This window comes from Castor canadensis, chromosome 16 (genome assembly GCF_047511655.1).
Source record: "Castor canadensis chromosome 16, mCasCan1.hap1v2, whole genome shotgun sequence".
Classification (NCBI taxonomy): domain Eukaryota; kingdom Metazoa; phylum Chordata; class Mammalia; order Rodentia; family Castoridae; genus Castor; species Castor canadensis.
Genome location: NC_133401.1, coordinates 14,801,158 through 14,818,049, shown reverse-complemented (window position 1 = coordinate 14,818,049; position 16,892 = coordinate 14,801,158). Strand labels below are relative to the sequence as shown.

Sequence of the window (16,892 nt, the reverse complement as noted above, 5' to 3'; positions counted from 1 at the left end):
CAAACAACCCCTGATCCTGACCTGGCTGAGCCCTGACCTCAGCCTGAAACCCTGAGTCTCAGCCATACTGCAGGCTCCAACTTTGAAAAGAGCCCAACTTCACCTTTCCCCAAGTGGCTGCTCATCCCACAAGATGGTGTTTTTCAGTAGAACACAGTGGGTATGACAGCCTTCACCCTGCCAGTCTCCAATGTCACCCTTTCCCTCAGCTCTGTCCTCTCACTCTACACATCCTGCTTATCGAAGTCGGAATTCAAAAGAGACGCCTGCATGTCTGTTTATTGCAGCACTATTCACTACAGCTAAGTTATAGGATCCACCAGGTGCTCTTCAGCAGATGAATGGATACAGAAAAGCCATAAAGAGAGATGAGATTCTGCCATCTGCAGGAAAATGGATGGAACTGGAGATCATCATGTTAAATAAAATAAGCCAGACTCAGAAAGACACTATCACATCGTCTCTCTCTTATATGTGGAAACTTAAAAAAATAAATAAAAGCTAACCTGAAGGAACAGTGATTGCTAGGGGCTGGGAGGGAGGGTGCAGTGCGGGATGATGGAGAGGGTGAATATGGTCGATGCATGTATGGAAATGTCACAGTGAATCCGTTAATATGTGCAATTAACATATGTAAATAAAATGTACTTTAAGAAACTTTTCCCTTGAACTTGCATTCCTTCCCTTCTCAGTCAAGCATCATCAACTACCTGGATCCATTTGTTTGCTTCTGTTTTTTTCTTTTTCCACTCACAGCTCCATGTCCATTTTCTCCCTCTTTCTCTAAAATTGCTTTAACCACCGGAGAAAACAACTTCAATAAGTGAGAAAATAACTTAAGGCTACAACAATTTATTTTGCTCCCAGTTTCAGAGGTTTCATTCGGTCCATCACAGAGGGGCGGGTGTGGCGGAATCACGCACATCAAGGCGGACAGGAAGCAGAGAGCAGTTACCGGAAGGGGCGGGGAAAGATAGAGCCCCTCCCCAGGACACGCCCATCAGTGACTACTTCCGGCACTCAGGCACCATCTTCCTTCCATGGTTTCAGCACCTCCCAAGAGTCTATTCAAATTCAGAATTCAGCAATGGATTAATCAGGTTGGTCAAAGCCCTCCCAGTCTGATCACCTCTGGAAATGCCCTCAAAAATACACCCAGAGGTGTGCTTTATGAATCTCCTAGGAATTTCTCAACCCAACAAATTGACAATCAAAATTTCTATCACACTCCCCAACATCCTTTATTGCTGAGCTTTCCAGGTACTATTCACGATTGTTTTGTACCATCTGACACCAAGCACTGCTTCTTTCTTGGAATATCCTCTGAACAGATAAATACAAATTTAAAACGTCTTATCTGGCCAGATGTAGTGGCTCACACCTGTAATCCCAGCTACTCAGGTGGCACAGATTAGGAGAATAATGGTTAGAGACCAGCCTGGGCAAAAAGTTAGCAAGACCCTATCTCAACACAGAAGCCAAGTGTAGTGGCATGCACCTGTTATCCCAGCTACTCAAGAATCATAGATAAGGTCATGGAGTGAGGCCACCCCTGGGCAAAAACATGACAACTTGTCCAAAAAAAGCTAAAGCACAAAAGGACTGGGGGCATGGCTCAAGTGGTAGAGCACCTACAAGTCCCTGAGTTCAAACCCCAGTACAGCCAATTTTTTTTCCTGTGGTGCAACAGAGCTTTGTGGGTCATTCTAGTTGAAGTCACAAAGCCAGATAGTTGATGGGGAATGTCTACACTAAAGACCATGCTCATGAAACTACAGGTGGAAAGGAGGACTCTACTGTGCATTGGACTAGAGGCCATTTGTGTTATGTTCTGGCAAAGAACTACTTGTTTACATTTTCTCCATGTCCTGAGACTTTATGGGAGGCTGAGTTTAAAGGTGACAGAATAATTAATCTGACAGAGGAAATTTCAAGACAGTTCAGTGTCCAGGTTGTGTCACCATTATTGCTAGCTGCTTTTAGCCAAGGGGATTTTGTGTGTGTGTGTGTGGTACTGGGGCTTGATCTCAGGGTCTTCAACCAGGCATATTTTTGTGAAGGGTTTTTCAAGATAGGGTCTCTAAGAACTATTTGCCTGGACTGGCTTTGAAACATGATCCTCTTGATCTCTGCCTCCTGAGTAGCTAGGATTATAGGCATGAGCCACCGTTGCTCTGCAAGGGGATCTTTTTTAAAAATGTGTAGTGTCCAAAAGAATGAATGTGTTGAAAGTTGTGTATAAGAAGGGTGAGATCATTAAAGAAATTAGTACCATTAAAAAGAAATCAAGTTCTTTGCACAAGAACAATAGGAAAGATGTCTTGAAGGCACCTCAGAAATCAGCAAGCCCCCACCCATCACAAGCTTCAGCATGTAAACCTGTAAAGGGTATAAACTCATTTGAAAGACTTTGTCTAGAGTGCTTTCTCACACCTGGCCACCCAAAGAACTGTTTCCTTGTTTTCAGCTGCCCCCACACTAAGAGGCTACTGCAGCCATAGCCCAAGGGGGCCCAGCTACTGTGCGAGTTGGAAGCAGACTGTGGTGTCATCCATATGACACTAGTTTTGCAGGCATGCAGAATGCAAGATTGTGGGAATCATGAAAGCTTCCACCTAGATTTCAAAGGAAAGCCTGGGAGGCCAGAAAATGTGTGACAGGGTTGGAGTCACTGCAGGCAGCCCTTGAAAGAAGGTGATTTGTAAAGTTGTAGCTTCAGAAGACCCCATGATGTTGAAATGTCTGCCAGCTGTAGGCAACAATTGAAGCCCACCTTAGAGAAGTTGTGTGGACTACAGCCAGCAAGATTTAGGAACAATCTTCTCTCAGCCATCTGCATAGCAGAGTCATCTAGACCCTGTCACAAGCAACAGCTCTGACCCCATTGAAGACTATTGGCACTGGCCACAAGGTTGGAGTCTGATAGGTTTCTGGAAAGACAGAAGAAGTTAATCCCCAGCATATCCATGGGCACAAGGAAATCCCAGGGCTCCCCTGAGCCTCCAGCTCCATCCCTGAGTCTCTCTCCTCCCCTTGCTTCTCTCATTTCTCATGGCAGATCTGGGGTCCAGCCTGGAGCATGGGGAGATGATTCTCCCCACTTCAGAAGGCCCAGGATAGTGGGACTGGCTTCATGGGGAAGGAGGAAGGGTCCTCACGCTCAAGCAGTTTCTTTCTGTCACTAACTCCAAAGGTCCATATGTTGATGGTTTGGTCTCCAGGGTGCACTGTGGGAGGTGGTGGAGCCTTCAGGAGGTGAAGTCTAGTAAACAATCATAGGACATTAGGAACCTACCCTTGAAGACTATGATGGGATCCTGGCCCCTTCCTCTTCCTCTCTTTTGCTTCTTGGCCATGAGGTGAAAGCTCTGCTCTGCCAAGAGCTCACTCCATGATGTGCTGTGTCACCCAGCCAAAGCAACAGGGCCAATCAGTCATGGACGGGAACCTTCAAACTCTGAGCCAAAATAAGGGGGGATTCACCCGGTGGAGTGGTGTTCTCTGTCCTTCAAGTCCGATGCCCCTTCTCCCCTTGCAGGGGGCAGTGAGGACTGTGTGGATGCTTTTCTCTTTATACATTGATTGTCTCTGGTATTTGCTTTCTTTTGCCTCTTCAATGAGCTAAAAGTCACATAAAGGTGTTAAAATATCCTCACATAGTTTTTTTGTTTTTTTACTGTTTTGCATAATATTTTTTAAAATTTTTATTTTATTCATATGTGCATACAATGTTTGGGTCATTTCTTCACCCTTCCCCCTGCCTCCTCCCTTGCCCCCACTTACCCCTCGCTACCCAGCAGAAACTATTTTGCCCTTATCTCTAATTTTGTTGAAGAGAGAGTATAAGCAATAATAGGAAGGAACAAGGGTTTTTGCTGATTGAGATAAGGATAGCTATACAGGGAGTTGACTCACATTAATTTCCTGTGCATGTGTGTTACCTTCTAGGTTAATTCTTCTTGAACTAACCTTTTCTCTAGTTCCTGGTCCCCTTCTCCTATTGGCCTCAGTTGCTTTAAGGTATCTGCTTTAGTTTCTCTGCGTTGAGGGCAACAAATGCTAGCTAGTTTTTTAGGTGTCTTACCTATCCTCATATCTCCCTTGTGTGCTCTCGCTTTTATCATATGCTCAAAGTCCAATCCCCTTGTGTTTGCCCTTGATCTAATGTCCGCATATGAGGGAGAACATACGATTTTTGGTCTTTTGGGCCAGGCTAACCTCACTCAGAATGATGGTCTCCAATTCCATCCATTTACCTGTGAATGATAACATTTCATTCTTCATGGCTGCATAAAATTCCATTGTGTATAGATACCACATTTTCTTAATCCATTCGTCAGTGGTGGGGCATCTTGGGTGTTTCCATAACTTGGCTATTGTGAATAGTGCCGCAATAAACATGGGTGTGCAGGTGCCTCTGGAGTAACCTGTGTCACAGTCTTTTGGGTATATCCCCAAGAGTGGTATTGCTGGATCAAATGGTAGATCAATGTTTAGATTTTTAAGAAGCCTCCAATTTTTTTTCCAGAGTGGTTGTACTAGTTTGCATTCCCACCAGCACTGTAAAAGGGTTCCTTTTTCCACACATCCTCGCCAACACCTGTTGTTGGTGGTGTTGCTAATGATGGCTATTCTAACAGGGGTGAGGTGGAATCTTAGTGTGGTTTTAATTTGCATTTCCTTTATTGCTAGAGATGGTGAGCATTTTTTCATGTGTTTTTTGGCCATTTGAATTTCTTCTTTTGAGAAAGTTCTGTTTAGTTCACTTGCCCATTTCTTTATTGGTTCATTAATTTTGGGAGAATTTAGTTTTTTAAGTTCCCTATATATTCTGGTTATCAGTCCTTTGTCTGATGTGTAGCTGGCAAATATTTTCTCCCACTCTGTGTGTGTTCTCTTCAGTTTAGAGACCATTTCTTTTGATGAACAGAAGCTTTTTAGTTTTATGAGGTCCCATTTATCTATGCTATCTCTTAGTTGCTGTGCTGCTGGCGTTCCATTGAGAAAGTTCTTGCCTATACCTACTAACTCCAGAGTATTTCCTACTCTTTCCTGTATCAACTTTAGAGTTTGGGGTCTGATATTAAGATTCTTGATCCATTTTGAGTTAATCTTGGTATAGGGTGATATACATGGATCTAGTTTCAGTTTTTTGCAGACTGCTAACCAGTTTTCCCAGCAGTTTTTGTTGAAGAGGCTGTCTTTTCTCCATCGTATATTTTTAGCTCCTTTGTCAAAGACAAGTTGGTTATAGTTGTGTGGCTTCATATCTGGGTCCTCTATTCTGTTCCACTGGTCTTCATGTCTGTTTTTGTGCCAGTACCATGCTGTTTTTATCGTTATTGCTTTGTAATATAGTTTGAAGTCAGGTATTGTGATACCTCCAGCATTGTTCTTTTGACTGAGTATTGCCTTGGCTATTTGTGGCCTCTTGTGTTTCCATATAAATTTAACAGTAGATTTTTCAATCTCTTTAATGAATGTCATTGGAATTTTGATGGGAATTGTATTAAACATGTAGATTACTTTTGGGAGTATAGACATTTTTACTATGTTGATTCTAACAATCCATGAGCATGGGAGATCTCTCCACTTTCTATAGTCTTCCTCAATCTCTTTCTTCAGAAGTTTATAGTTTTCCTTGTAGAGGTCATTCACATCCTTTGTTAAGTTTACACCTAGATATTTGATTTTTTTTTTGAGGCTCTATTGTAAATGGAATTGTTTTCATATATTCTTTCTCAGTTTGTTCATTATTAGTGTATAGAAATGCTAATGATTTTTCTATGTTGATTTTATATCCTGCTATCTTGCTATAGCTATTGATGATAGAAGCTTCTGAGTAGAGATTTTTGGGTCTTTAAGGTATAGGATCATATCGTCTGCAAATAGGGATATTTTGACAGTTTCTTTACCTGTTTGTATTCTTTTTATTCCTTCTTCTTGCCTAATTGCTCTGGCTAGGACCTCACACAGTTTTTTTCCAAAAGAGAGTTGAGCCTCGCTCCCCACACACCCAGCTTTGCTGTCTCTTCCCCAGTGACTGGCTCTGCTCTGACTTCATCTGGGGTGGGATGGGGTGGGTGGAGAAAGGGCCTGGGAAGTCTGTCCTGAATCTGGCTAGATCATGGCTCCAATGGATGCCTGGGCCTTCCTGGCTCAGACTGCAGGAAAATGGGAAGATAGAGCCTCAGGGCTGACACTTCTGAGCTGGGTCCTGCTTCTGGAGTCCCAGCTGTATAAGGCCATGGACACCAGCACATGAGTTGCACCACAGAAAACTGTGAGGGACACTCACTTAGAGGACAGGGAGCTTCACCTAGAATCCCTGCATAGGAGGGAAGGGCAGTGCCAAGGTGTTTAATTGTAGAGAAGGTAGGAGGACAGTCATATATATAGTGGCAAAATACATATGATATGAGATTTTCCATCTTAGCCATTTTTAGGTGGTACTGGGGTTTGAACTCAGGGCCTCAAGCTTGCTAATCAGGCACTCTACCACTTAAGCCACACCCCAAGTGTGACTCAATAACACTTTGCTTTAGTTATTTGTCAAATTGGTTCTCAATGGTACTGTCCATGGCCTTAGACCTCCTCCTCCAATTCCCAAATAGTGGGGATTACAGGCATCATCCACTACATCCACCCCATCTTAACTACTTTTTTACATGTATGGCTCAGCACCACCAGGTACATCCACATTCTTGTGATGCCACCATCACCAGGCATCCACAGAACCCAGTTCATCTTCTCAGACTGAACCTTTATCCCCATTAAACAGTAACGCCCTCTCCCCAGCCCCTGACAAGCACCCTTCTATTTTCTCTCTCCATGACTAATTCCAAGTGGAATTATAGAGCATTTGGCTTTTTGTGACCTGTTTATTTAGCTTAGTAAAATATCCTCAAAGTTACCCCTACTGTAACCATGTCAGAACTTTCTTCATTTAAAAGCCTTAGGATGGGGGGTATAGCTCGCAGGTAGAATGCATGCCTAGCATTCTCCTGGACCTATGTTTGATTCCACAGCACCATCCACACCAAAAAAGAGAGAGAGAGAGAGAGAGAGAGAGAGAGAGAAAAGAAGAAGGAGAAGAAGGAGAAGGAGAAGAGGAAGAAGAGGAGGAGGAGGAGGAGAAGAGGAAGAAGAGGAAGAAGAGGAGGAGGAGGAGGAGGACGAGAAGGAGGAAAAAGAAGGAGAAGAAGAGGAGGAAGAGGAGGGAGAAGGAGAAGGAAGGAAAGAAAGAGAGAAAGAAGAAGGTAAAAAATGGACCAAGAGTTATTGCATTGTCTGTCATGTCACATTGTGTCCACCCAGTCATCTGTTATCTGCTGATGGTCACTTGGGTTGCCTCTGCCTCTCAGCTCTTGTGAATAGCACTGTGATGACTGTGGGTTACAACAACCTCTTCCAGTCCCTGCTTTTACTTTTGCCTGCAAACCCAGTAGGAGTTGCCAGATCATGTGATGCTTCTGGGTTAAAGGTTCTGAAGCTCCTCCATATGGTCTTTTAGTGCTGCACCATTTTATATCTCCACCGACCCAGGACAAGAGTTCCAGTTCCTCCACATCCCCCCAGTGCTTGAGGCTTTCTGTTGCTGCAGCTTTGACCACAGCCATCCTAACTGATGCAGGGGCAGCTCGTTGTGGCTCTGATCGCTCTCCCCAGTAATTAACGATGTTGAGATCTTTCCCTGTGCTTTGCCGTTTATCTTTGTATCTTCCCTGGAGAAAACGCTGTTCAAGTCTTTTGCCTATTTTTAATTGGATTATTTGGTTTTTGTAGTTGTTGAGTTGCGGGAGTTCTTTATATATTCTGTGTGTGGGTCCTCTATCACATAAGCAACTTGCAAATGTTTTTTCTTATTTTGTAGGTAAATTTTCATGTGATTATGTCCTTTGATGAACAGAAGGTTTTGACTTTGATGGCATCCATTATATATGTATTTTTTTCTTTCAGTGTCTGTGCTTTTGGTATCATTTCCAGATTCATTGCCAACTCAAGTGTCGTGGACCTTCTCTGTATTTTCTTCTAAGAGTTTTAAAGTTTTAAGTCTTATGTTTAGGTTTAGGATGCATTTTGAGTTCATTTTTATATCTGGGATGCAATTAATTTTTTTGAATGTGGGTAACCAGTTTTCCAACAGCATTTGTTGAAAAGACTCCTTTTCTCATTGAATGGTTGGTGACTGTCATTAAAAATCATTTAATTAAAAGCTAAATATCCCATGTTCTTGCTCATTGTGGATCCTAGACCAAAAATGATGATGATTATGATGACAACGATGACAATGATGGGACATAAAGGAGAAAGAGGGACAGTCTCAGGGGGAATCAATGAGCATGTATCTACATATGAAGACAGCATCATGAAACCCACAAACACTGTTTGAAAAACGAGGGAGGTGGGGATGAAAATATAATGTAGGGGATGAACTTCTCTCTACTCTAGTCCATCACTCTGTGTTTGTATGTTTATGACAGTACCATCCTGCTTTGATTCCCATAGCTTTGCAGTGCATCTGAAATCAGCAAGTGTGAGACATCCATCTGTGCTCTCCTTTCTCATGCTGTTTTAGCTATTTGTGGTCCCTTGACATTCCATAGGAACTTTAGGATGGCTTTTTTGATTTCTGCTCTCTCCAAAAAGTATCAGTGAAGTTTTGAGAAGGATAGCACTGCATCCTAGCAATAATGAGTCCTTCAATCTATGAACATGGGGGCCTTTCCATTCGTTAATGTTGGCTTTTTTTTTTTTCACCAATGTTATGGAATTTTTAGACTATGAATGTTCTGCCTACTTGGTTAACTTGATTCCTAAATATTTTATTATCTTTGAAACCATGATAAATGGAATGGTTTCTTAATGTCATTTTGAGATGGTTAGTGTACAGAAATGCAAATGATTTGGGGTGTGATTTTACACACTGAAATTTCACTGAATTAGTAGTAACAATTGTTTTGTGGGTGTTTAGGTGCTTAATGTATAAAATCATGCTGTATGTATATAGACACAGTTTTTCTTTCTTTTAAAAAATTTTAAAGAGTGATGTGAAAATGTATTTCTTTTCTTTGTCTAATTGTTCTGATTAGGACTTCCAGCCTTGCCTTAAATAAAAGCAGCACCTTGCCTTGTTCCTGGACTTAGAGTAAAAGTTTTCAGCATTTCACCACTGAGTATTAAGATACTCACACATGCCCTTTCTTATGTTGAGGTAATTTCCCTGATTCCTGAGAGTGCCAATCTTTTGCTAAATCCACAACTGCTTTCCCCTAGAGAGATTCCTTCACTGTGACATTTAATCCCCAGGCCAGGAAGTAAAAATCTCATTGGATTGAGAAATCCTGTAGATTGGAACTTCTCCAGCTACTAAGGTCATGAGAACTAGTCCAGACTGCCTTTGTTCCCTAATAAATTAATTAACAAAGAGTAAATGTCTTCCAACCTATGTAAATTTTCCCTGGCCCTAGAGTCGGGCAGGGCTGCCAAGCCAGCTTTCCTCAATATACAAGGAAGTTATAAGGAGCAGGGTCTGATATTGTATAAATGCACAAAAGTTTTAGATGAAGGTCACACCAAAGTTTACAGGACAGAAATTCTACCTGACAGTAAAGCTATAGGACACACAAGCTGAGAAGTGGCTCTGTTAAGGCAATGGTGTAGTCTGTGATCAGAAGACTTCCAGATTCTTTGTGATCCATGTAGAAGAATCCATGGTAGGACACATGGGTACAAATGGAGTTTATTAAAAGTTAGGGAAGGGAAATACAAAAGGGAGTGTAGTGGGCCCAGGTGGAATCTGGAGGCAGAAAGAGCATGCTTCTCTTTCCCAGGTGCTTTTAAAACTTAATTTATGGGAAGCAAGGAACCAGGTGATTCCCATCCAATAATCAATGAATGGGGCAGGGCATGGGTGGTCCCTGGGCCAGGTGAGGGTGGTCCAAGCCATCTCTGAGCCAGGGTGTGGACAGCCTGCATACACATCTGTAATTGAATAGAAGGCTCAGAGAAAGAGAGGAATATTCAATCTGAAATATATTAAGTCATATTTTTCCATGAGATCTGAACTTTCCCTAACTCTAGCCTGCCTCAGTTCCTGGTGTGGATCCTACAGAGATGTCAGGGGTCACCATAAGGGGACCTGAGGTCAGAGGGAGATTCAGTCCTCTCCTCAGAAATCATCACCTGAACAATGACACACAACCTCTTCAAGAGTCGGGTCCATCCTCTGCCACCTCACACAGCTCACTGTGGCCCTGAGAGCTGCCTGAGATTCTGAAGAAGAGGCCCAGGCCTCAGGCCACTCTCAGTCAGTCCTCTCTTCTGTGTGTCCACAGAGTCAGTGACATGGCCCTCCATTCCAGCCACCAACACCACAATCACAGAGTAGGAATCCATGGTACTGACCTGCCTCTCAGACAACACTGGAATCTCCATTCGGTGGATCTTTAATGACCAGAGTCTATGGCTCACAGAGAGGATGACATTGTCTCAGGACAACAGCTTTCTCAGCATAGACCCCATCAGGAGGGAGGACACCAGGGAGTATCAGTGTGAGGTCTCCAACCCCATCAGTTCCAGCAAGAGTGACCCCCTTGCACTGGCCACGAGCTATGAGTGACCCTCAACCCCCCCATAAGTTAAACCCTAAGTCAAATTTTTCTCCTTATCAAAGCAGTGGCTGTGATTCTCTTTATAAAGTTACTGTGACTGATCAGTGACGTATGTGGAGAGTGGATTCTGAGAAGCCTACAAGAACTGGACATAAGCAAGGTGAGATGCAGCTCAGCTGCTTTTCCTAAGATGTTTATCTGTAGGATGAGATTGGCACAGCCCCAGCCACAGAAGAGGAAAATGCAGAACAGCTGCTTCTCCTAAGTTGATTACATTCAGAGAAGCAGGAATGCAGATTTCTCCTGTTACAATGTCACACCCCTCCCTGAGAACCACTGCCCCACCCTGTTTCCCACTGTATATAAAAGACTCACTGAAGGAGGACAGGGGTGGGGGAAGTTGGGGGTTGGGGGGCTGACTTGTACTGAGTCAACAAATGCTCAAAATCTTGACCTGATGTCATTGTTGTTGGCTTATGGTCCTAATCAACACTGGTCTCACTTTTCGTTGGTTTCCCTATTGTGAGGGTGAATTGCGCTGTTACGGGGCTATGATCATACATGGGGCAGGTGGTCCAATGACCCTGTCTAGAGAGTCAGCAGCTCTTGCCCTTCCCTAAGTGTGGGCTGCTCCTGCTTCTGACCTGAGCAGAGGCAGTAGATTGGAGGACGGCCATGCAGATGGTAACAGCACAGATGAAATGCTCTACCCACAATCACCCATCCATGCAAGCCTGGGCAGACTCAGTCTGCAGCACTCAGTGGGTTGTGGGCCCCTGGATGCCCATCAGCTGCCTCCTCCCTCCTCCAGCAATAGGAGCCACTCCCCAAGTCTGCCTGCCAGAACCCTCCCCGCCATGTTCTTTCACTGTCTGACCCTGCAGGAAGGTCCGACCTCCCTGCAAGGAGACCCAGCTCCCCACAGACAGTGCATCCTGCTGAGGTGGGGAGGGAGGATCACACTCCCAGTCTCCTGGGTTCTGACTCTGGGATGACCATGAAGCCCAGAGCCTGCTCCTTTGGGCCCTGATGGAATCTGGGACATGGTGGCTGTCACACCTCTTCTGGCCCTTTCATTGATGGCTCTGCTTGAAACACCTGGGAGGACCTGGCTCCCCATGTACAAGGTCTAATCTGGAAGGTTTTATGGCAGTCCTTCCCTGACCCATGTACACAGATCCTAAGTGATAGAGCCTTTAGGGACCCAGGGCTCATGGTCATTTCCTCCAGTGGCCACACATAGGCATCTGTGTGCTGAGTGTCCATCCACCATGCCCGGACACTTCCTTCTTCTCAGTTAACCAGGCCCTGGCTTTGGTTCCAAGTCACCAGTACATGTCCTCACACTCTCCCCATGAGGTTCCTCCCTGGGGTCCCTGGTGCCTGTCCCAGGAGCTTCACCCTGAGCAGATCTGAATACTGCCTGAGGATGGGGCTGGGCAGGGAAAGCAGCTGCATTTGTCTCAGGGATGACCAGGGTCACAGGGCTCAAGGAGGGGCGTGTGCGCCCCTAGTGGTCACTTCCTGCCAAGTGCAAAGGGGCCAGGAGAGAGAGGACAGGGGAGGGACAAAGGGCACCTTCAGATGATGGAACTGAAGGTGTAAGAGGAGGGGGCTGAAGTGGGGGAGTGGTGGGAGGGTTAGGGAGCAGCCGGGTGAGGGACACTCAGGAGAAGCTGGGGAGGGGCACAGCAGGACTCCAATCTGTAATCCACTGACATTTGTGGCTGGTCATTCTTGAAATGGGGCTGTCTGTGTGTTGTGGGGTGCTTAGCACCATTTGGGCACTGCACCCACTAAGTGCCAGTAGGACTCCCCGCCCAGGTGTGATAACCAGGTGTCTCCACACACTGCCAAATGCACCTACAGTTAAAGGCCCATGGCTGGGACTCCCTGGTCTACACTGACCTCCAGTAACGACTCAGCAGATGAAATCCTTCCCCTCTTGGCAGAAGACCAGGGTAGGAGGGGTAGAGGCTGGCGTTTCCCACACCTGTGAAGATGGCTTGTCACTCATCAGTCACTTGCAGTCCCAGGAGAGGCCCATTTAGAGGGGATGGTCATGTGGCAGCTGCACCTCAACAGCGTGGGGAGGGGGCGGTTTCAAGGGTCTGGAACACACTGGTGACCCCTGCTGGGTTACATTACAAAATATAAAAAAAAATGTGGACATGGGGAATTCTGTAGACGGGGAAGAGGAAGTGCATGATGTGACCCCACCCATGGCCCCAGACAGTCCCCGGGGCGTCCTCGCCACCTTAGGGGGCATGTGAGCCATGAATGCAGAGTCAGTTCTCTCTGTGGGAAGAAATGTCTTCTTAAGAGGAAAAGCCCAGGGCTGGCAGAGTAGATCAAGTGGTAGAATACCTGCCTAGCAAGCATGAGGTCCTGAGTTCAAACCCCAGTGCCACCAGAAAAAGAAAAAAAAAAAAAAGGAAAAGCTCAACACAGGAGTTTCCCTTCACTTCAGAATTGCATATATTGGATCATTCCTTAACTGGGAATCTACTCTAAAATCCAATTTAGTGGCTGGACACAGTTAGCATAATGGTCCCCTCTCTCCAGGAACAATCAGCACCTGATGTCCGGCTCTGCTCCCACTCTGAACTACAGGGCCTTTGCTGCTCCCTCACTGAGAGGAGGTGGGAGGGCTGTTTTTAGGGTCCTCACTCTTCCCTGTCACCTCTCAGACTCTCAGAAATTCTATTGCCAGTTCTTGGCTTTGTTGGTTATATTAGTGAAGACCATTCCTTATTGTTTTTGTGGTGGTGGCAGTTGTGGTATTGGTGATGGTGGAGGGAGTTGTGCTGGAGCAGGGAGTTGGTGATATGACAGTGGTTGTGGTGGTGGTGGCAGTTTTAGTGGTGGTGTGGTGATGGTAATTGTGGTGGCCGTGGTGGTGGCATGCTGGTGGTATTGGTGATGGCTGTGGTGGTTGTGATGGAAATGGTGGCGGTGGTGGTTGTGATGGTGATGGTGGTGGTGGTGGTGGCGGTGGTGGTTGTGATGGTGATGGTGGTGGTGATGGTGGTGGCTGTGGTGGTCAGGATTGAGCCCACGGCCTCAGGCATGCTAAACAAGCATTCTGTCACCCTGACTCCTTAATATTTTGAGACAGACACTGGCTTAGTTGCCCAGGCTGTGCAGGGGAGGTCCATGCAGGTGGAGGAACTCAGCATGCACATGTCCCAAGGCCGGGCAGCAGGTCAGTTAAGACAAGAGGGCCCCTGAGGTCTCTGACTCCCAGTCCTTGAGCTGTCTATGACCAAACACTGCGGCTTAGTTCACTTGAGAAATTCTGGGCTCTTCCACACCCAATGCAGGTGCTCCACATTCCCTGAGGGCCATCTTCTCTCTGTTATCTGCATAACCAAGTCACCATCACAAGTAACAACTCTGACCCCATTGAAGACCACTGGCACTACCCACAAGGCTGGAGTCTGCAGTCTTCTGGAAAGGGCGTGGAGGAAGTTGATCCCCAGCATTCCCCAGGTGCAAGTGAATCCCAGTCCTCGCGTGAGCCTCCCATGGTGGGATGGTAATCCAGCTCCTTTGTCTGACCTTCACCACTACTCCTCACCTCTCGCATTGGCATCTTGGGTAGAGCGGCTGGACTGACATCTTGGAACCCTTAGGAGTTGGGCCTCTGGCCTAGGACTCTGGTTACATCAAGTCTTATATTGGGGGTGCTGCGGAGGGTCCCGCAGCACCTGCAGCATTGCTACAACTCCGACTCCTGCACCCCGCCATTTAAAGAGGGGATGGGAGGAGGACAGGTGGAAGAGGTGTCGCAGACGCACATCATCCACCGTCCCTCGGACCTTTGGGACTGGAGGGACTCAGGAGCTGGAGCCCAGAAATCCGGGAGTGGATAAGACACCCCCCCCCCATTCTCTTAAGCATCCCTTTCTCCATCCTGTGTCCAATAACTTAATCAGCGGAGCGCCCCACTCCTCACACTCCCCCCTCAGCCGGGACAGATCTTTGCCGCTGCCGCCTCTACCCTGCAGGAGAAGCTCAGAGTCTCTGTCCCCTTCTCTCAGAAGGGCTCTTGCAGACCACCCAGAATTTGAAAACTCAGGACAAAGTTGCTGGAGAATCTCGGGATGGCCGTGCAGGGCGCGCCACGTTTTCTCCCTACCTTGGACGTGGACGAGATCCTTGTAGAAGAAGACAGCGATGACTCGATCGCGCGTGCTGGGTCACCTACCGCGATGGCTTCGTCAGCGAGTACTTAGCGCGTTCTGAGTACCTGGGTAAGCAGGGCGTGCGACCGCGGGACCTGCGCGCCGTCTACGAGGCCATCCCCCTGTGGCCGGACATGGACGACTTGCAGTTTGAGGCCAAACAGGCTCCTGCTTCGAGGTCGGTCTCGTTTCAGATGCCAACACCTTCGGTGTGCAGAGCTCCCTGTGTGCCGTGGGTCACCTCGGCCTGTTCCGCGGTATCCTTAGCATCCAGTGGGCGCCCGATGCCAGGGAATTGCTGATGCTGCGACCGTCCCCCACACACAGCTGCGCGCCGCTGCCCGCCACCATGTGCAAGGGCAAGGTGCTCAGCGCCTACCTGCGCGCGCGGGCCCGCGACCGGGTGCACTTCCAATGCCAATTCTACATGGGTGGCAGCGCCAACGACTTTTGTCCCCTGGGGCTACTGGCAGGCGGCGACGTGGTCTTCCCGCACCGCGGCTATCCCATGCACTACCCCATCCTGCAGGTGCAGAAGGCCGGCTGCTTGCGCGCCAGCCTGCTGCGCTGGGAAAGAGCCCGGGACGCGCGCCCGCATCCGCAGCAGGTGCTGAAGCTGCGCTGCGAACGGCCGCCTGCAGGGGGCGCTCGGGCCGACGAGCGGAGGACCAGGCATGGGGTGGGGGGCCGGAGGAGGGCGGGAAAGAGAAACCTAGTTTTGCTGTTCCCTATTCCCTTTCGCTTCGCCTTGTCCCTTCGGAGATTTCTGGATTTCGTTCATTTGGAGGCTGGGAGCGGGGTTCGGAGCCGTTCCCTATCTATGCATTTAACCCGGCTCGGCTGCCTCCCCAGTTCCACCGCGATCAGTTCTGGATTCTGGTGCGCTTACCTTGGAAGGCAGCAGAACGAGGAGGAAGGGGCTCCTTGGCAGGTGAAAGAAGGATCATCTCCCATTGCTTTACTGCTGCCTTGAGCTGCGGGACCTCCCCTCCCCCACTCTTCCCTGGTCCTAACGCCCAGAGAGGAGGCAGCACTGCTCCCAACCCAGACAGAGCACATCCCTGCAGCAGCTGCTCATACAGAGGGCTCCCACGACAGGCCAAGTGCCCTCAATGCCACCCTGCACCAGGGTGTGGAATCTGAAGTCTGAGGCCCTAGACGATGGTAATGAGTTTGACAGGGACATCTAAGGGGAACCTGCAGTTCCAAACTCAGAAGCCTGGACCTACAAAACAGGAATACACCCTCCCATTTCTTGTTAAATCCCAAATCCCCACAGCACGAACTCCCACCCCCTAGATTATCAAGGTCTCTCATTTTCTGGACAGCTCCCCATCACCAGACAACTTGCAGACACATGGGGTGGCTGACAGTAGTCCCTGCCTACTTCCCTTGCTCAGCTGGGGCCATCCTGGGGTATAACTGACAATCAGGAGTCAGCACCTTATATCTTATAGCTGAACAGGAGGACAGAACTCTGTCTCCAGCTTCCCTAGGGACAGGGGAGAACTGAGGACCACTCTGAAGACCTGGAGGTGTCACACAGAGCTGCACAAGATGATGGGGACAAAGTGCTGGTGAAAAACTGAGGGTCTCAGACAGAGAGGAGGCTGCAGCTGGGAGCTTAGGATCAGAACTGAGGCACCTCAGCTGGAAGCACTGAAAGGGGAAGTTCTCGAATGTTGGCCAGATGAGGCTAGATTCTCACAGGAGTCATTTGCTCACAGGCTCAGCCTGCAGGGCTCAGCAGACTGAGCCCCATCAACAAGCCACACCCACCTACAGGAATGGTGGCCACTTGGATAACCGGCCTGTACAACTTACCTGTCTTCCTCCACTCTCTGTCTATACTGCATAGACTGATAGGGGACAAGACAGAAAAGCGTCCAGGACATAGCCCGTGCTCCCAGATCATGTGGCCTGGGAAGAGCTTCTGTCCTGGGAGGAGGCTCAGCTCAGAGGCAGGAAGGACAGCAGAGCTGACCCTGAGCAGCCCTGCTTGGGAACTGTACTGGAGTTGAGCTCTTCTCCAGAGAGAGAGGACAGAACAGGTGGCAGATACCATGGAGCTGCTCTTGACCACTCCCCAGAG

The 16,892-nt window shown here is 47.6% G+C and overlaps 1 pseudogene; it reads left to right on the top strand.

Annotated features, from left to right (window-relative positions):
- The first annotated feature begins 14,719 nt into the window (after positions 1–14,719).
- LOC109691848 (phosphoethanolamine/phosphocholine phosphatase-like) lies at positions 14,720–15,773 on the top strand (annotated as a pseudogene).
- The last annotated feature ends 1,119 nt before the right edge of the window (positions 15,774–16,892 follow it).